The following is a 24235-nucleotide window of genomic DNA, read 5'->3' as shown; positions in this document are numbered from 1 at the left end:
GCCCTGATTAGCCTGCAACAACTTAAAAGCTTCACAGTGCTACAGGGGATTGCTCTCAGCCAGGGGTGAACAGCTTGCAGGCTGTATCTTCTGGGAGCAACGAATACTGCCGCCGCTGGGGCCTATTCATACCCTGTGATACTGCCTACTGAAGAGTTAGACAGGAGACCTGTGTTAGTAAGTGCCCAGACGGGCAAGGACCTTTTTGTTTGGTTTTGTTCTGAAAAGCATGGTATTGCTACATTTCTGTTGAGGACTGTTTATGCTGCTAATAAACACCCAGCTGTTCTTATAAGTCCAAGTTTGCTGTCTGAACTGTGTCCAAACACACCATCCCCCGGGAAGATCCCTACAATATATATATATAGGTAGCAACATCCTTGCAGCCCTTGTTTGAGTGTAAAATAATAGGCTTAATTCTTAACTGTCCATGCTCCCAGTGATCCTCTAGCTTCTGCCCACTCCCTGAAGCCACTGCTGAAATGTCTGAGCTGGTGTCTGAAGTGACGTTCAGCCAATAACTGGACTAGACGGGACTGCGCCGCAGCCAGTGATTGGCCTGTCACTCTGGGTAGCGGGCACAAGCTAAAAGAACACCAGTGAACGTGGACAAGTATGTATAAAGTTTTGGGTTTTTTTTACACATTCATCAGATGTCGGCCACGCATCACTATTACACGTAGCAGTGTGTGCCTGGCAGCCAATGATCCAGCAGCTGGCAAGGAAAGCGAAATTACATAGTGCCTAGTAAGAGAAAGTCTGGAAGCAGGGCGACATCACCTAATGAAACCATAAAGGCCTGCTAACACAATATATATATATTTATCCTGCCTAAAACATTTATTGTTTTTTTGTTTTTTATTTGTGCTCGCTATTATTCATGTAATGAGGAATATGAAACCACACCACTCCAACCAAGTTGAAAACTTTTGGCACATAAACATGGATTTTAACCATACGTAATAAATGCAGGCTAAGTAATATATTGTATATTAGTTCTCTGCTAGGGTTATCAGAAATACCCAAGATATTGGTAGCTGCTATCTACTCAGCATAAAATAAATAAAAAAACTTTTAATGCTGGGGCCATAGAAAAATAGAAAAGCTATACTTACTCCCAATTCTCTCCTTACAGTCACTCAATGATCGTCTCTTCTGCCTGCTTCTGAGACAAGAGTTTGGAACAGGACCTGCCCACTTAGCCAAACACTGGCCCAGACGGGACACTGCTTAGGCCGGGACATCGCTGTGCCCAGTCATTGGCTAAGTGGGCAGGTCTTGCGCCAAACTCTTGTCTCAGAAGCAGGAGAAGACAGGATCAGCAAAGGATCTAAAACAGGAGCTGCAGTGGGACCTATACAGGGGTAGATTAGTAAAGTTTTTTGTTTTCTAAAGCCCCAGCAGTATATGATTTCTTTTAAAATGCTGGAATAACCCTTTAATTGGTATATATATAAAATTCAAAAACTCAGCTTCCACCAGCATGTTATGCTCCTAACAGCATCCTGAGGGAGTAGAGGGGTCTTTATGTTCACATTCAGAGATGATCAAACCTCAAGCACGCTCAGTTTACATGGATTCAGCCCTGAAAAACATGGATACAGCCATAGGTTGTATCCATGTTTTCTAGGCAGCCTTAGGGCCCTATTCCATAGGACGATTATCATTCAGATTATCGTTAAATCGTTCGAATCCAAACGATAATCGTTCGGTTGAATAGCAGTTAACGATTAACAACCGAACGAGAAATCGTTGATCGTTTAATAAGACCTATTTTTATCTTTGCTCATTCGCAAATCGTTCGCATTGAATAAGACGTCGTTCGGTCGTTCGCGGTAGTGACGAACGCAATAGCGACAACAAGACGACAGCAAGAACCATCATAAGTAACGATTATCGTTCCATGTAAATGGGTAAATGATTTCAGGTCTTTCGCAATAGCGGTCGTTTGTATCGTTTATAGTTAACGATTAGGCGAACGATAATCTTCCCGTGGAATAGGGCCCTTAGAGCTGCATCCAACTTCTTCAGCTGCTAGTAATCAAATGCCGCACTGCTCAGCCCTCCAGAGTGAGAGCTGCTCCCCAGTCCTCCAGAGCAGAAGTTCCCCTCTAGCTCAAGTCACTTCTTTTTGTTGGTTACATATGTGTCTAACGTGTCTAACGTACATATGCAGCGGCCAGAGGTAGGTAGCATAGGCCAAAAGAGGACTTTCCCAGGGGTATTAATTGTTTGAGAGATTTCCTAAGCTTTGAATTTATTATAGTAGGCATTCTTTATTGTTTGGTGGCATTATTTACTTATCTCATGGCTATATTATTTGCCCATTTTTAAACTCTGTTTCCGTCCATTCAGAAAAAAAAATAAAGAGAGGATTGGACACGTTTTGCTCAGAAACCTCTTCAGTCTTTCATTGAGCTCTTACAGCCAAATCCCCATAGCTGACTGTCAAGCCTTCCTGCAGTCATTGAAGGATTACAATTTTGGGACTTATAATTTGCACACGTCTTTCCTATAACAAGAGCCTTCCAGAAAACTATTTCTAATTTCCTTTTGTGTACGTTTGGGAAGGGGAAAAAAAAATCTTAACTTAATAGAAACCATTTTAAACAACATAAAGGCGCCGGGCTCTTATTGAGCGGAGATGAATGTCTTCATTGTGGAAGAAATAAATTAAAAATATTGTGGGGGCGACATTCTGTTCAGTAGAGTTTTAGTGAAAAGCCATACATTCATTAATGTAGTTCTGGGAGAGAATATGTAAGCTACGAAGCTGAATAAAGGGCTTATCAATCATTATATTGTATTGTAATTCTAGAGTCATCCACATTGATGAATGGATAAATAAATAAAAAATGACCCCCAAGACCTCATGTGCACCTACAAGGTAAAGCAGTGAACATGTAGGTCCTACATGTACCACAGTATTGTGCAGTATTTTGGAGAAATGTTCCCCTAGAATTCTCCCCACTTTTAAGCATTATACAATTTAGAGGTTATATATTACTGTAATATAGCTATGTATGGCAAAGTCCAGAGCCACAGTGCTTAATGTCAAGTTACGGCCTCTTTTTTTTCCTTTTCACACAAAGTTAGGGGCGTAGATAAGATTCATGTGGCCCCATTGCGAAAAAACGGTACCCCCCCCCCCCCCCCGACCCCTACACACCCACATATCGTTTTTTGCTATGGGGACCCCATGAATCCCCCCTCCATACACATACTTACCTGGATGGGCGCATTCCTTCTGTCTCCCAGCTCTGAAGTGCACAAGTGATGTCACTTCTGCGCAGGGGAGCTGGGACAGATAAACAGGAGGTGCAGTGCTGTCTCTGGCCACAGGAGAGACTGGCAGGGTGGGCAGCCAATGGCTTCTTGCTCTGTCAGTCAGGATGCATTTAACTGTGAGTGTTCAGCACAAACGGTCACGGAGAAAGGGCCAGATGCCATCCGGGCCTGCGGGGCCCCCTTAATGCATGGCCCCTTTAGCAGTGGCGTGGTCTGCCTTTTTTGTAGCTACACCACTGCCCACAGGAGCATAACACCTCTAAGGACCCAGCCCTGCAATTAAAGATCTAATAATACTTTATTTTGTAATTCATTAAAATAACAATGTGAATGGGTGAAATAAAAAAACAATCCGTGCAACCGTAAATCCACCCTACATGTTTTGCCTCCTGTGCGGTATCATCAGGAATGTGGGACACAACCACCTATGCCCCTTACTTCTAATGAGGCCACATGTGGCAAAACATGTTGAGGTGGATATTACTTTTGTGTCATTTGTTTTATATACATGTGTGCCTTGCCAAGGTATTTAGGAGTGAAATACAGCCCCCCCCCCCAAGCTATTTTAATACAGCTGCACAAATTGGCACTAATATGGTGACAGTTCAGTCTCGGATTTGTACATAATATAGTAGTGACTTCAGAGCTAAAGCACTTTTATAAGACTTGCATCAACCCCAAAAGGCAAATTTTAATCCTATTTAACTAGATGTCTGTCCCATAAAGCGCCATCCATTGTCCTTTCAGTCATATAAAAGCTTTAGCGTGAGGCCATCTGAATGCAGAGAAGAGCTTAGCAGGGCATGTGGAGGGATAAGCGCAGAACTCACAAACTTTGGCACGTTTGCCACATACCACACTGTCTAGAAGTTTTTTGGACAAACAATAGAGTATTTGTCAGAAATGGAAAAAAAAATATTTTTATTGCCAGTTATGTCCAATCATCTGAAGAGATGGAGAATGTTCCTATTATTTTGTTAGACTTGGTTTTCGCTTCCATAATTATAGGTTTCACTTTCCATTGCTTTATAAAATGATTACATTGCAAAAAGAGCGATGTGTGAACTCATCCTCTCCGGAACATTTCTGAAAATGGACATACGGCTGGCAAACAGCTATTTCACCCAGTTCCATCATGAACACGCTCGGAAAACTTATATGTAATGTGCATGGCCAGTTTAAAGGCTATGGGTACGTTTCACTGATTTCCTAAATGCAGATTGTACTTGTACATTATTTATATGCTCTTGTTCTTCCTTCTTTCTCCCTATACATTTCGATGGCTATTTGATTGGATCTGTCCCTGACCTAGACATTGTTTCCTGACAATGCCAGCCACTTGTATTACTGGTTCAGATACTCTGCCTGGTATCTGTGGTGCTGTTTGTACATGACAAAGGTGCTGGGATTTTTCTGGTTTTCACAAATTTATATTAGTGACTGTAGTGCGGGGCTGGATAAGGTTTAAAAAGCAACTCTGGCCCTGTAGGCAATACCCCTGTAGCTAATCGCCCTCCACTGTAAGGAAACTATCTGTAGGTAGTACCCTCTCTGTAGGAAATCACCCCCACCCCAGGCCATCTTGACCCTGCTAATATGCAGGTAAATAGCATATCACCAGGAGACAGACAAGACCAGCCCACAAAGGGAACTGGCCCATCTGGCATTTGCCAGAAATGCCAGATTGCCAGTCCGGTCCTTCTGTAGTGTACGACTTCTACTAGTCCTGACTGCTTTTCCTCTAGATATGCCTCCTGGTAGCTGTGGTGCTACTTCTGGTCCTGATTTTCAGTGTGTTTATGTGCTTGTTTTAGACTCCATCCTGGTCAAAAATGTACGGGAAGGGATTTTTTCTGGTTAGCAGCCAATTCAGACAGGGAGGAATGTAATGAATTTAATAGATTTCTTATTAGGAACAATTACACTGAAGGAAACCATAGCACCAGAGGTGTCAGCAGAGAGCACCGTACAGACTGGAAAAAAATACACCACTTTCTGTAGGACATACAGCAGCTGATAAGTACTAGAAGACTGGAGATTTTCAAATAGAAGTATTTTACAAATCTGTACAAGTTTCTGACTCTAGTTGATTAAAAAAAAAGAACTTCTTTAAGTGTTTCTTTTAAAAAAGAAAAAAGCTTCAATATCGAGATTTTATCACACGTCCACTCTATAACAGGAAGCTAATGATGAGTCATGTGACATAAGCTTGTTCCTGTATTAAGCCTGATACTCTATCCTCTCTGGTCCTGTCTCTGGAGCAGAAGTACTTGAGAAGCAATTGCGATCTTACACCTTAGAGAGAGAAAACAGCAAAGATCTGTATTTAAATGGCTTCTGTCTGTCATTAGCTGTCATAGGATCAGATCTCCGCCGCAACATTGAGGTCTACAGGGACAGACAGCTGTTATATTGGTAAGACAGGGCAGGAAAAGGCTGCTCGGCTTAATAATCCAGAGAGGCCCACGGCCAAAGCCCTTTGCATGAACAGAGCTGTAGTTTGTGAGGTCAATATGTGAAAATGTTTAACGCTTTACACCCCACATTTTGAGGTTTAATGTATTTAACCTACTTTACTTTACAGCCCAGGGGTGGAGAGCCTTCGGCCCTCCAGCTGTTGCAAAACTACAATTCCTTTCATGCCTGGACAGCCAAAACTTTCCCATCATCCAGGCATGATGGGAATTGTAGTTTTGCAACAGTCTATGTCTCTGGTATATTGGGAGAACAGCTCCTTGTGAAATGGATATGTGGCGTAATAGTTTGAGCAGCACACCTGCTAATAGCAGCTTACCCTCCAGCAAAACATACAAACATAGATACAGAAAGGAGGAAATTGTCCCAACCTGCAGATATGATCTCACTGGAAGGCTTTCCGCCAGTCAATCCAATTTCCATGGGCGTAACTCGTGTTTTCAAATGCAGCAGATGCCGCCAATGCTTCTCCGGGGGCAGAGAGCTGGAGAATGCCTCCTTTTTGGACTTTTAGGGGCTTTAAATACATAAGGCGACAATGGCGGCTTTGTGGGTGCTTTGGTTCTGCAGAAGAGACTGTGGTTGTGTTCAGGTAAAGGCTATTTAACTTTTATATTAGCTGATTGATGCATCCTACTGTATGTTTATAGTTATGGAGTAAGTTTTACAAAGCATTGTATAACCACAAAGCCTTGTGTCAGTGTGCCAGTATGGCTTTCATACCTATTTCTACTATCTACACTAGAGATGAGCAAACCTGGAGCATGCTCGAGTCCATCCGAACCCGATCGTTCGGCATTTGATTAGCGGTGGCTGCTGAAGTTGGATAAAGCCCTAAGGCTATGTAGAAAACATGGATATAGTCATTGGCTGTTTTCATGTTTTCCAGACAACCTTAGAGCTTTATCCAACTTCAGCAGCCCCCGCTAATCAAATACCGAACAATCGGGTTCGGATGGACTCGAGCATGCTCAAGGTTCGCGCATCTCTATTTGACACCCCTGATGCAGACTTAGTCTTGGTTAAAAGTACAAGGATAGAATGGAACTCTAGAGATGAGTGTAACTCAAGCATGCCCCTTAGGGTTACACCCAAGTTCTTCAGCCAGTGGTATTTAAATGCCAAATGATCGGACTGTCTAGTTGTGCTCATCTCTGCACATCTCATGACGTTCCTGGGCGCCAATCTAAAATCTGTAACAAGGCCCCCCCCCCCTTCTTTTTGTAGGCCGCATTGTATTGGAAAGCAAATTTGTCATTTAGGGGACTGGAAATGTGTTGTGACATGGTTCCCATGCTAGGTGGGGTCAGTACCATGCAGCAATCATCCGATGATCTCCTTCCGCTCTTGAACACACATGGAAAAAAAAAAATCTTCCAGCACACGTGGAAAATGTTTTGACTGCTGTATCCATTAGTTTTTTTCCACATTCACAGTTGTATCAGTGCACGCTTAAAGTTGAGTCCCTGTGCACATACTGACTCATTGTACATTTTACAGAACAAACACTTCCATCCACCTGGGTTGTATCACAAAGAGGCTTTAGAAGTCCATGTTTAAATGGAGCCCAGCAAAAAGAGCGCTGCGAGTGCCCACGCTGAGCAGGCAGAGCACGTCTCCTCTTTCACCAGTCAGCAAAATCAGATCTGCAGGCTTTGTGATTTTAATGTTGAATTTATTACAGGCTGAGAACACAGAATCCTCGCTCCCCAATGCAGCTGTGTGTCATCGTCGGGGGCCGAGAACTTACATTCACAACCACAGCGGTTTTCTTAAAATTCCTTAGAATTTATAAGTAGTTTCCTTCTCTCCTCATTGAAACCGCTGGGCATCAGAATAAGCACAATTTAGCCCCAATAATTCCTGTCGAGACTCAAACAAAACCCCAAACATTTAGAAAAACTTGGAGGTGATATTTGCTTGTTAAAGGGCAATTGAAGGAGTGACGTAAGAGCTTAGAATCTAATGGAATGTGCTTCTTGCACAAGACTTCAAGGAACTCTTCATCTTTTCCATGGCTCTGCACAGTGGTGGTACCTACATTCTCTGGGTGTTTTTGTGATGGAATCTGATCTGCCCAGTTTCCGCAGAAATTGAATAGATTAAAGACATGGTAATTCCAACAATCTGTAAAGATTTTTTATGTTTGTCTAGGGACAGACATATAAGCCTCTTTATATATTTACTGCTAGGATATCTCTAATGGCTACCATCATATGAAAGGGGTTGTGTAATTTGAACAGTCTTTTTATTTTTAAGACTGGGTTCCAAAATGTATTTGAAATACTGGGGCATCAGCGACTAGAGATGAGCGAATCGGGTTCGAATTCGAATCAATCCGAACCCGAACGTTCGGTATTTGATTAGCGGGGGCTACTGAACTTGGATAAAGCTCTAAGGTTGTCTGGAAAACATGGATACAGCCAATGACTATATCCATGTTTTCCACATAGCCTTAGGGCTTTATCCAACTTCAGCAGCCACCGCTAATCAAATGCCGAACGTTCAGGTTGGGATTGACTCTAAGCCGAACCCGGTTCGCTCATCTCTATCAGCGACCATCTATAACCTGCAGGGCAGCTTGGCAACAAGGGTTCAAATCCACTGTAGTCCCTAAGCAGGAGAAATGAAGAATTACATGGTGCCGACTGAAATCAATGAGTTGTCTTGTAATTCTTGCTCACAAATATGGGTAAGAATTTAAGGTGCCATTTGACAGATATATTTGGATACAATATTTTAGATGGTGTTTAACCACTTGCCGAATGTTGCCGAACCCAAACAGTTTGACAGGTCCGCTCAACACTTGTCTCGATCTTTCTCCAGGTAGTACTTGTTCCACTTCTACCACATTCAAACAAAGGGAACATAGGATCCCCCATTCTCATGATCACAGAGGTCCTCATATAGACCCCCATTAAATACAACAACTGCGATCTGATCTACAGTAGTACGGTCGAGAAACTGAAGACATGGTTGGTCGGTTGGTTGTCTACATTAGTGTCTGCCCCATTATGTTTGCATTTCCAGTCCGGACTACTCACCATATAAAAAGAGAAGAATAAACAGCATCATGTCCCTAATGCTACGATTGGTCACATAGGGCTGTAGTAATTGGATTTATACAACCAGCTATAAAATTACTCATCAGCTATTATCGATGTTCCAGGCACTTTGTCCAGCGTTTTATTGTGTGTTACAGCGGACAAGGAGCGGCATGGCTTACAAGTTTGCATTAACAAAAAAGCCAATTTACATTTTGCAGTCATAATATTTCCATAACACTTAATAACTGTGTAGAAAGCTGGTGTCTGAGCTCTCGTGAATAAACACTGTGCCGTTACACGCGTAGCCACACATGCAAACAGTAGGACTGCGAGCCAGGGAAGCATATGGTGAGGCTCTCATCAGCTACCACCCACGTATACCCACATGTCTTGATCTTCCCCTGACTGCCAGACACATCTAAGTGTTAGTGAAGCGTGGATACAGAACATTTAGTGCACTGTGTTGTGTTAGTAATTCATACCTGAGCCTAACCTTGCAGAGAAGCAAGTGTATGAATGTGGAGCAGATGGGAATGTGTGTATGAACCTGAACAATATGCAGGATTGTTTGTTTGTTTTTTATTTAAAATGTCTTTGCAGCAAATGGAAAATTTCCTTTAGCTTTAGAACCCACGTGTGTAGGGAGCTTGTGAATTTTGTAGCTTTTCATATGCAAAGAGTAGGTTATAATGAAGACAGGGAGGGCACTGTCGTATAGAGTCATATAGGCAGTGCCTCATGGGAAAAGAATATGTAAATTAGCTTTGCTCGAGAAAGGAGAAAACTCTTCAGTGCCACCTGTAACTTGAAAACTGTTAAATATATCATGGGGCTGTAATCTTGTCTCCTGTTCTCCTTACATTAACAGCCTGCTAGATGACATCAGAGTGTTCCATAGGTTTTCACATCACTAGTAAGTGTGAGTGGTCTCCATTTGTCAGGACCCCCCGCAAAGGTGACCTCCACATCCAGCAAATGAAGACATCTTGGAAATAAAGGTGTTTGAAGACTCTGCATATAGAAGTCACTTGACAGCCAACCCTTTTAAACTGGAAGCCAGCATAACAATCACATGATTGTACACTATAAGGGGCCTATTACACAGAGCGTTAATTGGGTGAATTGGCCATGTAATGGAGGCAACAATCATCCGATGACAATGATCATTGACTGATCGTTGGTTTAGGTGTGGACCTAAAATTATCAGGCGCCGACTGTGCATTGCTACGTGTAATAGCGTTGCACTGCCTACGGCTAATGATTGCCCAAACACCTGTTACCTTAGCTCTCTGTGCTCCCAATCTTCTCTAATGTGCTCCGCAGTTTTCCGGTCCCAGAGGCTGCAGCGTCTGAGCAGTCTGTCAGCTGTCCACTGTGGTCCCGTCCTGTGATTGGCTGAGCGGCCTGTCAGCTGACAGGCCACTCAGATGCTGTAGCCGCTGGGACCGGGAAGCTGGAGAGAAGACCAGGAGCGTGGAGAGGTAAGGTAACCTTTGCTCCATGCAAGATAAATGTAGCAGCAATTGGTAGCCATTAAAGTCATTATAGCCATTCACGTAATGTACAGTGGACTAGCTCCACCATAGTTGGGGCATACTGTACGTTATAGAAAATGTATCTACTTTAGGTGACCATTGAATTGACTTCTCTTCTCGTGAGTCCTTGGGCTTATGGTAGGTTAGCATGTGTACAGATGTAGGAATGATTTATTATGGTATAACTAGACTGATTTACCACTAAGGAAAGTTGGGTAAACATCCTTTTTCTCTTTTGGAGACTGTAATTTGTTGTCATCCAGATTTCCCAGTATATAAAGAGGTTTTTCAGAAAAAAAAAAAAAATAGAAGGCTGAAAGGCTATCCATAGATGATCGGTGGAGCCAACAGACGCCACTAGGTCTATACCAGTGCTTTTCAAACTGTAAGACACCAGTGGGGGCCCCCTAGTTACTGGGGAGGCACAGCTGCGGAGGCTGCAACAATCTTTGTTTTAGGACCATTATCCACTCATTATGTACTTATTTTAATGTTATACAGAATTTAGGAGACAAATGAAGGGTAGACTGAGCAATAGTTTATATTTTTGTATGGACTTCCACCACAGATGGTGAGGCCCTGGCATCATCTTAGTTATTCTGGTGAGGCCCTGGCATAATCTTAGTTATTCTGGTGAGGCCCTTGCATCCTCTTAGTTATTCTTGTGAGGCCCGGGCATCCTCTTAGTTATTCTGGTGAGGCCCGGGCATCCTCTTAGTTATTCTGGTGAGGCCCCGACATCACTTTTCCATGTTGGGTGAGGCTCCAGTAGAAAAAGTTTGAGAAGCGCTGATCTATACAATGGTAACATCAGAGATTTCCATCTTGTAGTCCCCACCGACAGACACTGCAGACATGGTGTGAACAGATCCTGACATCCACTGGTTCAGAGGGCAGCTCAGGGCTTGTATCGCCGTTGGCTCCTACGGCAGGGATGAGCCGGTAATTGAATCCTGTGAGGGGAAGCTGTTTCTTTAATGTCTAAGGCTACGTTCACACAGAGCAAAAGAAGCGGATTACGCAAGGAAATATTTCCGCCTGAAATCAACTGACGCTGAATTCCGAGCAGAATATAAGCAGAATGCAAGCAGAATCCCTGCGTATTCTGCTAGGAAAGTGTTCAGCTCGTAATCAGCTCTTGACAAATTCAGCGCGGAATACTCGAGGAATCCGCGCTGAATCCGCATGCATTCAGCGCTGAAATTCAGCGAGTATTTGGTGAGTAAACTAGACTATACCAGAACATATACTAGAATCCTCCTCCCCCCTTTTCCCCATTTCCGCACTGATTCAGCGAGTAATTTCCGCTTGTATTACGCTTGTATTCCGCGCTGAATCCGCGCTGAATCCGCGCTGAAACAGAAAATCAGAGCCCCATTGATTTGTATAGGCTTCCGCTAGCGGAAGAATGAACATGTTCATTCTTCTGGCGGAAAGCGGATTAGTTCAGTGCGGAAATTCCACTGTGTGAACTGCAGAGCAGAATTTCCATTCAACACAATGGAAATTAGCTCTGCACCTATTTTAACGGCTGAAATTTCAGCGCTGATTCAGCGCAGAAATTCAGCTGCTTTTGCTCAGTGGGAACGAGCCCTAAGGCGCAGAGCAGACTCCTGTGACTCCTCTGACAAGCTGATTCTCTTAATTTGCTGCAAGGAGGAAGGAAGGAAGGAAGTCTTTGTTGCCATCAGATGGGTATTAGCTGCCAGTCTATTCCTAAGGAATGAAATTTGCCTTAGTGATATTTAATGACAGAAGGAAACAAGTCTGTGTTTATATTGGCCTCTCGCTCCCTCTGCTTCCTTTGAATTTTTATATATATATATATATATATATATATATATATATATATAGTGGATATTGTATTTTATTGCTCTTTTTTGTATTTTATTGCTCTGTTTACCAAGCAAGTTATTTTATACTTACCAGTGGAATAAAGTATGGCTATTAAATTCTCTTTATTAGATTTAAATAAATGCTTCCATCTAAATTTTAGGTACCCTAAGGGGGGCATTTATTAAGTCCGGCGTTTTTTACGCCGGACTTAAAAATGCCCCCGCAGCTCCGGTGCTACGGAGATTTATGTAGAGGCGGACTGCCTCTACATAAATCTCGTGTGCACCGCCGAAAACCTACGCCAGCTGAGGACTGGAGTAGGTTTTTGGCTTATATTTGGCTTATATTCCGCGCCCTCCGTTCCGCCCACTACACGCCCCCTTTCCGCCCCCTGGCGTACTCAGCGGAAAATGCCGATTTGCGAATATTTTATTCTCAAATCGGCCATTTGCGTATAAAAAAAATACGCAAATCGGCACTTTCCGCCGAAAATCATCCGTTCGCAGGATGATACATGTGGCCCTAAGACTTTATATACATTGTATCAAAAAATCAAAGCTTAACTACTATTATGGGAAGGTTAGGCAATTACAGTTATTACATCCCTGTGTAAAAGCTTAGAGATGCAAGTTAAGGTTCAAAATGACAGCAGACAGATACAACTAGTTAGACTAGTTACTGTGCACCAGAAAAAGTAAATGTTTACAGTATATAAGGACTTTTCTCAAGAGGGTGCTTCTACTGTCAGGATATATGGGACCAGCAAGACAAAGGACAGGTGCAGCCCTAACACTGGCACCCGCCCTGCTGTCCGTCTACTTTCCCAAACAGCCCTAAATGGTAACAGACAACTGGTCGGCAGTCCCTATCTTATACAGTGTGAACACGTAACAAGGACAAGAAAAACAAATCACAATACATCCAAGTCAGGGGTCCAAGTCAATAACAGGAGGTCGGCACTGTACCTTAACGAGATCCGAGTAGTCAAAGTCCAGAAAGCCAAAAGTCAGAAATACATGGGTACCTCGGTTTAAGAGTAACTAGGGTTGAGAGAGATTTGCAAGAAGAACTTACAGTTTTTCAAAATTTTTACTTGGTTTAAGAGAATTGCCTTGGTTTGAGAGCGCACTGTGGGGGAGGGGCATGGCCGGCATAGCGGGGTCTACAGCAGTGTACTCTGACCTAGGAGGTCTCCCTCACCTTCCAAATCATAGCAAATCAACTTCAGGCTGGGGCTTGCATCAGGGGAAAGGACTGCGGAGAGTGCTGCATTTATGTGCCCACATATACCCTGCTCATTCCTTCATGCTCCTGCAGTCTCTGTCCTGCAGTGCCCTGGTGTTTCCCATCCTTTCCATTCCTGCTATATTGTGCCTGCACTCAAACTCAGCTATACACACTGCTGCTATACTGTGCCTGCACTTACACTCAGCTATACACACTGCTGCTATATTGTGCCTGCACTCACACTCAGCTTTACACACTGCTGCTATATTGTGCCTGCACTCACACTCAGCTATACACACTGCTGCTATAATGTTCCTGCACTCACACCCACCCATTCACACTGCTGTATATAAAGTTTCTGTCACTATCCTCCTCAGTGGCGGATTATAATATGGGCGGTTTGGGCGGCCGCCCGAGGCTCCGGGGGGGCCCACGCCATGCCGCCCACATTATAGTCCGCCACTGTTAACTGTCCCCCGGCTGATGTGCGGCTGCTGGGGGTGTCCCGTCCTAGTCCCAACAGCGCGCGCATCAGAGAGCTCCCCGTGCGCCTGTGGCTGTGACTTCCGGCGCACGGGGAGTTCTCTGATGCGCGCGCTGCCGGGGATAGGACGGGACACCCCCAGCAGCCGCACATCAGCCGGAGGCTGCAGAAGTACAAAGGCTCGACGGGGGAACGGACGGCAGGTGAGTTGTGTTTTTTTTTTTTTTTTTGTGTGTTATCTGCTGGGGGGTACCATCTATAAGGGGGGGGAGAGGGGGGTACCAACTATAAGGGGGGGGAGAGGGGGACCAGCTATAAGGGGGGAGGGGGACCAGCTATAAGGGGGGGGGGGAAAGGGGGACCAGCTATAAGGGGGGGGAGGGGGGACCAGCTATAAGGGGGGGGGAGGGGGGGGACCAGCTATAAGGGGGGGGAGAGGGGGGACCAGCTATAAGGGGGGAAGGGGGACCATCTATAAGGGGGGCCAGCTATAAGGGGGGAAAGGGGGAACAGCTATAAGGGGGAAAGAGGGGGACCATCAATAAGGGGGGAAGAGGGGGACCATCTCCTATAGGATTAGCACCCTCCTCTCCTGACATCCTCTGTGCTGCTGTGACCTCCCCTATAAGATCAGCACCCTCCTCTCCTGACATCCTCTGTGCTGCTGTGACCTCCCCTATAAGATCAGCTCCCTCCTCTCCTGACATCCTCTGTGCTGCTGTGACCTCCCCTATAAGTTCAGCCCCCTCCTCTTCTGACTTCCTCTGTGCTGCTGGGACACTGTGACCTCCCCTATAAGATCAGCACCCTCCTTTCCTGACATCTTCTGTGCTGCTGGGACCCTGCGACCTCTACTATAAGATCAGCACCCTTCTCTCCTGACATCTTCTGTGCTGCTGTGACCTCCCCTATAAGATCCGCACCCTCCTCTCCTGACATCCTCTGTGCTGCTGTGACCTCCCCTATAAGATCAGCACCCTGCTCTCCTGACATCCTCTGTGCTGCTGTGACCTCCCCTATAAGATCCGCACCCTCCTCTCCTGACATCCTCTGTGCTGCTGTGACCTCCCCTATAAGATCCGCACCCTCCTCTCCTGACATCCTCTGTGCTGCTGTGACCTCCCCTATAAGATCAGCACCCTGCTCTCCTGACATCCTCTGTGCTGCTGTGACCTCCCCTATAAGATCCGCACTCTCCTCTCCTGACATCCTCTGTGCAGCAGGGGACCAAACATTATGTTTATTGGGGCCAGCAGGGAGGGGAGGCAGGCAGTGTTTATTGGGGACAGCATTGGGGGGGGCAGTAGTGGATTATAATGTGGGCGGATTGACCGGGGGGGGGGGGGGGGGCAGGTTGGGTGGACAGCCTGGGGCCCAGGGTACATTTAATCCGCCACTGATCCTCCTGCACAGCTCTGTGATTCTCAGTTCCTGATTGTTCGATGCTGAACACTCCCCCCCCCCCCCCCATTGCTGTCATGTGACCACACAGACCTCTGACAGCGGCCCTACTTCTCTATTCTAGCCTGTTGTACTATGTTCCTGCATTATGGGGGTCTGCAGCTCCATCCTGTATCTACAAACTGCTGCTGTTTTTCAGGTTTATGCACTCACTATACATTATACTCCACATGCTGATTGCTATACTGTACAGTCCACCCTTACTGTAGCCATTATGAATGGTCTCTTGAATTCCAAGGCGGACATCCTTATAGGACATGTATCAGGTCCAACCGAACCACTTCTACTCCCAAACTTACTCTTACATACAAATCACTGCCTGCCCCCCCCCCCCAATAGCACCTGCATCCCTCTTCTTTTCTAACAGTTCCAAGGACCACAGCCCTGGCTTAGAGACAGATCCCTGAGGACATCTGGGTACCTGGTCCCACAAAGGTCTTTCTACCAACTTCTCTCAGGCCTCTCTACTTGGAAGAGGCCCCCTCTCTTCTAGCACTTTCATTTTCTTCTCCTGCAGCCATCATTTCCACAGCCATCATTTCCACAGCCATCTTCCTTAACAGCACTCCCCTCTCTCCACCTCTTTACAAGTCTCTAGGGTCTGCCAGTGTCTCTCTATGCAACCCCTTCTTTACTCTAGCAGCCACTACCACCGTCCTGTCAGCTGGCAGCAGGGGGACACCTCCTCGAGCATGTGACTCGTGCCACATAGCCTCTACTTGACCATTATATTGTTCCCGTCCTCCTGGTTTAAATGAATGGGGAGCCAAACGTTCTTCTGTCTGTAATTTTCAGGGGGTGACTGGACCACCATTCAATTACATTGTGGAAAACTGGCTTTCCCCTCCCAATACTGAGCAGCAGCACAGATTTTTTATCTCACACACACCTCAGCTGTCTTTCCGCCACCCGCAGTAAACTTTGGATCTACCTCTCCATCCCCCAGCTCTCATATGTATGTAACATATGGCACAGGCTATACCCTGTCATATAGGTCAGTGATATCTAGTTATTATCTGTACATTTGTCTATACTCCACCTTCTAACATTTACATTAGTGGCTGAACATGATCCAGTGTTTAATACCGTACTTTACTGCTTTCCCAGGAAAATCCTCTTAGTGCAATCTGATCCTCAGCAGGTGAGCACAAGCATCTCGCCACCTCCAGGGGCTGGTCAACAAAAGAAGGTCCTGCTATTTCTGCCATCATTCATACTAGTCTCCACTAAATATTTATGATGGTTGGCATTTATTCTGCCATTCCTGTGTTTTCCTCCTGTATAGCAGTCAGTTTCATTTTGAGTAAAGCACTTGGAGATTGAGACAGGGAGGAACCAACATTTTTCTCATAACTTTTTTCCTTCAACAAGACCATATGAGTGCTTGTTTGTCTTGGGGCAAGTCAAATTTAGATAATTTTTTATATCTATTTTCCGGCGTATAAGACGACTGGGTGTATAAGACGACCCCCAACATTTCCAGTTAAAATATAGAGTTTGGGCTATACTTACTGTATAAGACTACCCCTCTTCCAACACACAAGAAGGTACAGTAATACCGGTATGATAAAAGGGCGGGCCAGATGGACACCTGGTGTATAAGACGACCCCTGACTTTTGAGAAGAGTTTCCTGGGTTGTAAAGTAGTCTTATACGCAGGACAAGAAGCCTTCATTTACCTTTCATAGACAACACAGCAGCACAGCAAGGAAGGAGTTACATCAAGCACTGACCTGCTGTTGTTGAGATGAGAAGGAAGCCTTGCTTCACCATTACAGATTCCCTGGAGAACAGAGAAAGCCACAGCTTGCCTGCACATGGCCCAGGTTTGCTCTCTCTCTATCCTCCCTCTCCTGCACATAGTACAAGCCGCACCCCCAAGCCACACGGGAAGTTGCGTGCCGCGACAGTGATCATTTAACTCAGGTGAGAGCACCTCTTGTCTCCAGTTTGGGTGTCGGCTTTGCAACTCAGTTCCATTGAAGTGAATGGAGGATAATTGCAAACCATACCTGAACTGAAGACAAAATTTGTGCCTTGTTTTTCTAAAGCTGGATAACCCCTTTAATTAAAAAAAAGAAAAATAACAGAATTTTGGACAACACAGGGCTGAATAATGGAGATAGTGGATCGGAGGTTTGCACAGCTGTGGTGTGCGGAAAGCGGATGCCTTTCCCTTGTCTCTGATCCACCTCTTATGTCATCTCTCCTTCACCTCCTGATGAGTCTGCTCATTTATTACACCTACAATTAAACATAATGGCTTTCATAATGTCAATGTAATTTCCTGCCGAAATGGTAACAATAACATGGCTTACATAAGAGAAATACCTCTCTGCCCTGGAACTGGCTGGAACCATAGACTGTTCTGACACATATACTTCTGTTTGCTTCTTATCCCTGCTGATCATAAAGTAACCGTTCTACTAGATTGTCTTTATTAGTCCAAAATGTGTGCTAATTTATTACTGTACTAGGTCACAAGCAGAAATTTAGTCATAGTGGTAGCTTGCTTGGTATGTTTTGTGCAAACTTGCTGTATATATCAATGGTACCAAAGCATGTAATACTTCCATACTAACACAAAGCATATAACACCCATAGTCAGGGCCGTATTAACAACTGCTGCTGCCCTAGGCACTAAAGCTGAAGACGCCCCATCTTCACACACCGATTGGCCTTACCAGACCTGACCAATAACACCATACCCCCCATCCCCCTGAAAAAGTCACCAGATTTACTGGCAAGTCTGAACGGGAGGAGGGAAACTAAAAAAAAAAAAAAAAAAAAAGTTTTTTCCTTCCTCTGCTCCCTGGTGCTGCCCTCCTGCAAGGTGCTGCCCTAGGCACCGGACCACGGGTGCCTAGTGGTAAATACGGCCCTGCCCATAGTGCTCAATAGTGCAGGACTTAGCTGCGTCTCTTCCCTTCTTTCCCTCCATCCGGAGCATGAGGTCTGTAAACACTTTCTACTGTAAGGCCATGTTCATATGGCGTAAGAGACCGGCCGTTCCGTGACCCGACCGGGTCACCAAACGGCTGATCTCTGAAAAGATCTTTTTTCTAAAAAGATCATCTTTTCAGTACCGGCCGGATGATCTTTCACGCCACAGAGTTCTAAGGCGGGCGCATCCGTCTGCGCCCTTATCAGAACTCCCCACTGCACACTATTGAGCGTACAGCTGCAGCCGCTCGGTCAATAGTGTGCACTGACATGGTTTTCTGCGGCCGCTATTTACTGAATAGCGACTGCAAAAAACTGACATGTCAGTTTTTTGCAGCGCCACTAGGGATCCCGGCCGGAACGTATACTATGTGTATACGCTCCGGCTGGGATCCCATAGTAGATAAAGCAGCGTGTCTTTTCGTAAAAAGTACGTCCGTTGTTGCCGATTGCAACAACAGCCCTACATTTCCGAAAAGATACGCTGTGGGAATATAGCCTAAGATAATAACTGAGACAATTAGACAGGTTGAGATTGGGACAGCTCCAGCTGATTGGCTGAACGGGCTGTTAGTGAGCAGGGGACCTGGAGACAGGTAAGCATGGCCTGTTATTATTATTTTTAATATAACAGCAGCACTATGTACTACGAAATCTTAGATTACAAGCATAATTCCTTCCGGGAATGTGCTTGTAATCCAAATTACTTGTATATCAAAGAAAATTTTCCTATAACAAATAATTTAAAAGCAGATGATTCATTCCAAGCCCACCAATAAGGTAGGTAAGGTGTTCTGTACCAATAAAGAACACTGTATCAGTAAAGAAGGAGTTAATCAGTTAACTCTTCCTCCACACACAACTCCCCAGGTGGCTACAAACCTGCTGGTGCTGGTACTAGTGCTGACTGCCTGGAGCATCCATCGGTGAAGGAGTTAATTCAGTGGTCAGAGGGAAGCAATGGTGACACAGACGGGCACCGGAGGAGAGTGGAATGTGTCTGATCACCGGCAGAGTTGATCAGGTAGGATTGGGTTAAAATGAGAGGGTTTTTTACCCAGTACAGTATCAGGATGGGGACACAGGGGGCTCGTATTAAGAATTCTTGCTTGTTCACCAAGTTACAATTTTTGTAAAAGCTTTTAGCTTGTCTTGCAACATGCTCTCAAACCAAGTTACCTGTATTCACTTTTACAACGCTATGGACTCCATTCTTGAAAATTTGCTGTGAGAATGGAATCCATAGACTATCATCACAGCGGATTTCATAGAATATCATGAGGTTCATACGTGTGACCGTACCCTAAGGTTCATACAACCAGTTGTCGTTTTTGCACAGGGAGACAAATTTTCACTAGGATTTGTAGCTGTACTTTTTGTATAAGACAGGCCACAGCCCAGAAAGCGAGATAGAACGATGCTGAAAAATTCCAGAAAGCCATTGTGTGAATGTCACGGATGACACGGCCTGTCTGGTAGTAGATGCTTCATAGCGATGAGTGAGGTTGGCTCTTTTAATGACAACATATGGTCAGCCTTGCATAGATCCTCTTTGTCATTGCACTGATATCAGAGATTTGAAGGATCAGAGCGGATTCAGTTCTTTACAGCTAGATGAGTCCGGTTAGTTGGGGGTGACCGGCTATGTCTCCTCTGGGTTAGGTATAGGCGGGACACCAAAAAACGTATTGCTCGGAGGGAGATAAAAAGTCAGTGTGAGAAGTCTGAAGGAGACCCTGAAGTTTTCTGGAACGTGGAGCTGGTAGCAACAACCTTGCCTTGGGAAAATACTAAGCCCCATCAGCTGTCAATAGTAAACTGGAACGAACAGCTATAGGAAGCCTCGGCGGGAGCAGCATATTTCTTCTGACAGCTGAGGTGGAGGGTGCCACACAGGATCAACACAAATTTCTGACGGGGTTGGAATACTTTGATGTGAGGCCCAGCTGGTTGGTGGAAGCAAAACCCGGCGTGGAAGAAAACTGCCGCTGTGTAAGAAAGTAAAATAATTCTCCGCACAGAGACTTTATCTGTCCCTCCACCGGCTTCTCCTATTTCCCATTCCCACCGGTTAATATGTATTCATGTCTGCTGTGAACTGGGGGGCAGACTTCCTGCACACCTGCTAAGAGAGCGAGGGGGCAGAGAGGCCCGGCTGATCAATGAACACTTATTTTACATAGAATTTCTTTTTTTTTGGAAGAAATGTCTTGTAGGCTTACAGGCCCATAGATCAGCACAGCAAACAGTGCATCCCGCAAAGGGCTAAAGAAGTCATTGGGACAACACTAGATTTGGAGGGGAACACTTTCCAGAATGCTTGAATCGGATATAGAAGGTGCCGGATCCAGCCTGAGCCTTGGCGAAAAGGCAGTGTGTCGGATTGTGTACTGCGGGCCCCGTCCCCGAGTTCTCTTACTTCCTATGGCTTTGGAGCTTTGGCTGTATGTGCAGAAAACCAGGAGTATGCAGAAGAAGAGGTGAGAGGATGCTAGGCAGTATGCAATGCATGGTACTACAGTAGGGAAAGCAACTCTGGGGCATGCTGGGACAAGTGTTTTCTTACAATTATTGTTCTTGTCTTCTGTTTTTAACATCTTAGTGACCCGTTGTATTGTACTTAATTGTAGAGGCTACGTTCCCATAGGTTGCTGTTTCGTTCTTAAAGGGTTTATCCAGTGCTACAAAAACATGGCCACTTTTCCCCCTCTCTTTTCTCCAGATTGGGTGGGGTTTCAAACTCAGTTCCATTGAAGTAAATGGAGCTTAACTGCAAACTGCACCTGAACTGGAGACAAGAGAGAGGGAAAAGTGGCCTTTGGTTTTTGTAGTGCTGGATAACCCCTTTAACCTTGACCTGTGGCTCTCAAGAGTTCAAGAGTAAGCAACTACGGAAGGCTGCCAGGGCATGAAGAGAGTTGTTTATTGCAACAGCTAGAGAGTCACAGCTTGTAGAACTCATTTCTAGGTAGTATTGCTTATGATTGGTTTATATATAAGATATTCATCTTTGGCCTAAGAATACATTTTTTTGCATTCTTCCAAAATTCCATTACGTAGTATAGTATTCTATTATGTGGTAGCCTATAAGAAAACTGAAGCATGGCTCATCCTGATCCTCCTGTCTGAACCCTTGCAATATTGGATAACAATGCAGATTACATCCTATACTATTAAGGAAAGAGGTGACAACCCTTGTTGTCACTGTATTGTGAACAGAAGTAGAATATTAAAGGAGTTTGCTCAGAATTCTGTGCATAGGGAATAACTGTTCTTGGAGGGACCCTTTATGTATTATGAAGAAAAAGGTTGAAAAACAGGTTAAAAAGGACATACAAATCCATTGATTACATTGGTGTAACAGCAGAGGTGACTAAGTTGTTATGGATCTCTATGACATGGATCACAACTAATTTTCGGGATCACTGGAGCCAAGCTCCCCGTTATTTGTCTCTGGCTGACTCTGTTCATTACTAGTTTGTGGCAGGAAGTATTCTATAAGGGTCTGTTCATACGTATTTAAAGAGGTACTACAGGGAATATTTTTTTTAATCAAAATTTGTGTCAAGAAGTTAGACAAATTTGTAAATTACTTTTAATTAAAATATTGTGTTCCTGTATTTATTAGCAGCTGTATGTCCTGCAGGAAGTGGTGTATTCTTTCCAGTCTGACAAAGTGCTCTCTGCTGGCACCTCTGTCCATGACAGGAACTGTCCAGAGCAGTAGCAAATCCCCATAGGAAACCACTCCTGCTCTGTGTCAGACTGGAAATAATAAACCACTTCCTGCAGAACATGCAGCAGCTGATAAGTATTTCTACCTTTACAAGCATTTATAGCAGCATGGATCCTGCCAGTACATTCAGGCAGAGATGAGATCTGCCAGCACTGAAAGGATACAGGCTTCCATGAACAGTGCCAGTATTAAAGGGGTTGTCCAGCGAAAATCTTTTTCTTTCAAATTAACTGGCGTCAGAAAGTTATATAGATTTGTAATTTACTTCTATTAAAAAATCTCCAGTGTTCCAGTACTTATTAGCGAGACAGGAACTGTCCAGAACAGGAGAGGTTTTTATTGGGGATTCGTAGAAAACCGAGACAGAGTTCCTGTCTTGGCCAGAGATGTCAGCGGAGAGCACCGTGTCAGACTAGAAAGTATACACCACTTCCTGCAGGACATACAGCAGCTGATAAGTATGGGAAGACTTGAGATTTTTTAATAGAAGTAAATTACAAATTTAGATAACTTTCTGATTTGAAAGAAAAAAAGCTTTTCACTGGATAACCCCTTTAAGCTTACTGCTCCTGCAGGCTTGATGCATCACTCCTATGTATAAAGTGAGTAATAAGAATTGTAGTAACAGAATTGCTTGCTAGTTGTGCAATTCAATGACTATGGTTTTCTGGAGGAGAATTTTTAATAGAGAAAATTTGCCAAAAAAATTGAATTGGGCCTTCAATTCGACAACCCCGCAGGAAATTTTAGGTTGTCCACCTTTGGCCTACAGGAGCCTTCAGCAAGAGTCCAATGTAAGGAGGTGCTATAACTGGGGCATACATAGAGGGTAGGGGGCTCAACATCAAGTGAGACACTTGGCTACTTAGTCTAATGGTTCAAATGCAATATGTAATTTATCACGTGATCCTCAGATATGTAGGGTGACTGGGCCCAGTTCTTTATTAGGGACTTGTCATCATCTCAATGGTGGCTATCCTTCACCTGTACCATCAGACGTGACCACATTGCCATCAGTCTGCCGGTGGTCACGTCCCTAGTAACCATATCCCTCTGCTGCAGCTAGGAAATAACAGAAGTGCTTTGTGTTGCTGCAGACCATCTGTGTCAGCATATTTGCCTCCATATGCTGGCTAAGCACAAACGCCGTGTCACAGCGTCTGATTTACTAGAAAAATTACAATCCCTTAAAGAGACTCGGGATGACATTTTAATATCTGCCTTTCTTCTTGCACAGTGCTATTACAGAGGATCTGTCAGCTCTCCTGACATCTGTCTTAGTAAATACTTAGATTCCTCTACGTTTCAGAGAGCTCAGATTTGTACAATATCTCTGTTATTCCTCCTGGAAATGTATAAACACATTGACAGGACTTCTTTATTGTATTACATGGGCAGGCGGACTGGTCCTCCTTGTGAGAGTCTAGTGACACTCGATTTAAATAAAGGGACATGGGACCGCTGTACTGTAGTTCTGATCTGTAAAGGCCCCAGCAGTCAGACCCCCACCAATCACAGACTTATCCCCTATCCTGACAATAAGTGAGGTTTTGATGATAGAAAACCCCTTTAGGGACCATATACAGGAAATGATAAGTGATCCAACATCAATGCATGTGAATATATATACATATATATATATATATATATTTTATTTATTTTTTTCTCGAAAAGTGATCATAAGAGCATGACGTATATCGCTTTCAAATATCTTGCCTATTGGGAAACTGATCATCCTTTTACATAGGGATAAAAGACCCAATGATCAGCCTACAAATTTCCATTTGCTTGTTTGTTGGGTGATTGCTGGGATTCTGAGGCCCTAAAAATCCTCACTGGTCTGTGACATATCTGCCTGTGTGAATGGGATGCTTAGTTGACAATGATGTAAGTGAAGGACCCCAGCGACCACTGTGCAGCCCTGGTTGCATGATCATTGAGCCGTGTAAAAGGCTGGGCTAGATCACTGCTAGTATCAGTCATAGGTCTACCTGTTCAAAAGGACCCTCATACATGATATAATTCGATGTACAAATACAGGCCAGGTTGCAACGGCCGTGATTAGTACGGAACTTACATTGTGCTGCAGGCTGAGGGAATCCTGGCCGGAGTGTATACACATAGTATACACTCCAGCCGGGAACCCTAGCGGCGCCACGAGAAACTAACATGTCAGTTTACTGCAGCCGCTATTCAGTGAATA

The 24235-nt window shown here is 44.5% G+C and overlaps 1 protein-coding gene across 9 annotated transcripts in view; it reads left to right on the top strand.

Moving 5' to 3' along the window:
- Positions 1-24235, top strand: part of GPSM1 (G protein signaling modulator 1) — a 258983-nt gene that overhangs the window by 88618 nt on the left and 146130 nt on the right. The window contains exon 1 of one of the 9 annotated variants that reach the window (XM_069943030.1): positions 6260-6355. The exons of the other annotated variants lie outside the window; for them this stretch is intronic. The gene's annotated coding sequence lies outside the window, so the exon portion shown is untranslated. Of the gene's footprint in view, positions 1-6259; positions 6356-24235 lie in introns of those variants that run through there. 9 annotated transcript variants of the gene reach the window in all.

The sequence above is a fragment of the Dendropsophus ebraccatus genome, chromosome 10 (genome assembly GCF_027789765.1).
Source record: "Dendropsophus ebraccatus isolate aDenEbr1 chromosome 10, aDenEbr1.pat, whole genome shotgun sequence".
Classification (NCBI taxonomy): domain Eukaryota; kingdom Metazoa; phylum Chordata; class Amphibia; order Anura; family Hylidae; genus Dendropsophus; species Dendropsophus ebraccatus.
Note: the sequence above shows the minus strand (reverse complement) of the source record. Positions and strands in the feature narration are given on the sequence as shown.